Source organism: Berghia stephanieae, chromosome 3 (genome assembly GCF_034508935.2).
Source record: "Berghia stephanieae isolate SIO BIC M18660-M18661 chromosome 3, UCSD_Bste_1.3, whole genome shotgun sequence".
Lineage (NCBI taxonomy): Eukaryota > Metazoa > Mollusca > Gastropoda > Nudibranchia > Aeolidiidae > Berghia > Berghia stephanieae.
Window position 1 is genome coordinate 33,917,691 of NC_088362.1, and position 1,191 is coordinate 33,918,881.

Consider the following 1,191-nt stretch of genomic DNA (forward strand, 5'->3'; position numbering starts at 1 on the left):
GCCTCATGGCTCTGAAGGACTACTTTTTTTCATACACACTTTTTAAGATGTTTATCATACACCAGTACCTGCTCCCTAGTTTGTCACTTTGAAATAATCATTGATAATACTTGACTATTAGAAAACATGTAGCAGAGAAAGACTTTCACACAACAACAATGACTACAACAACGACGACGACGAATATCCAAATGTTCATGACGTCAATGTAACAGTGTACTAGATATAATAATAATATGCGTTGATAGATTCATATTCACGGGCTTTAGACAGCTACCGATGCCAGATCATAATAATATTAATGATTCATTAATCCTCTCCTTACCAACCACAGGAAAATCATCACATTCGTTACAATGCATTGTTTTCATTCTGATTTCTTATGTACATCACACATTTAAAGAATATTTTTTGTTTTGTTGAAAAAAAATATGTTTAGCATGTCCTTACTGTTTTTGAGTTTGAGTGAGAGTGAAGTTGCGGGTAAAATCTTGAAAATGGCTGATAAGGAGAGAGTTAAATAGCATGTGATCAAAAAAAATAAAAAATAAAATAAAAACACCAATAAAGAAAGTTTAATCTTCTGGAATAAATAAATGAAAAATTTACATTAAAATCAATCAAATCTTTCAGTCTCATAAATAAAAATAGTATTTTGAATATATTAAAAAAAGGAAAATCAACAATAAATATAAAATAAAAGATGTATTACAAATCAAAGAGAACAAGAAGCAAAGCCTGATAAAAATGAAACAAAATGGACGTCTTAAGTGAACATTGCACGAATCATTATCTTTAATATATATATATACAAACTATTGCAGCAACACCATCAAAAATAGAGCTCTTCAAAATATATTTGATTACAATAAAATTCTCTTTGAGTCAATGAATTCCTTAAGTAGTTTCTAAACAACAGGCAATTATATACAATAAATTCAGATGGCAACATTAGATTCCTTTACATTTTTTACAAATTTGAGTTTTCTATCATTGAAATCAAATCAACAGCTTAGTCATCAAGACATGTAAAAGATATATATTCAGATGTTTCCATAGTTTGTACAATATTTATTTAATACAAATCATTCATAAAACATTTTCGTCTTCATAAATTGAAATAAAAATCTCTTTCAGTAAGAATAATAACATAAACTATAATTTAAAAGGTAAAATAGAATTCTTCTATTC

General features: G+C 27.3%; 1 protein-coding gene across 1 annotated transcript in view; it reads right to left on the minus strand.

Annotated features, from left to right (window-relative positions):
* Nucleotides 1-260: 260 nt before the first annotated feature.
* Nucleotides 261-1,191, minus strand: part of LOC144967588 (protein retinal degeneration B-like) — an 87,854-nt gene continuing 86,923 nt past the window's right edge. Inside the window, exon 24 of the mRNA XM_078905048.1 lies at nucleotides 261-1,191. This exon is cut by the window's right edge and continues 900 nt beyond it. The gene's annotated coding sequence lies outside the window, so the exon portion shown is untranslated.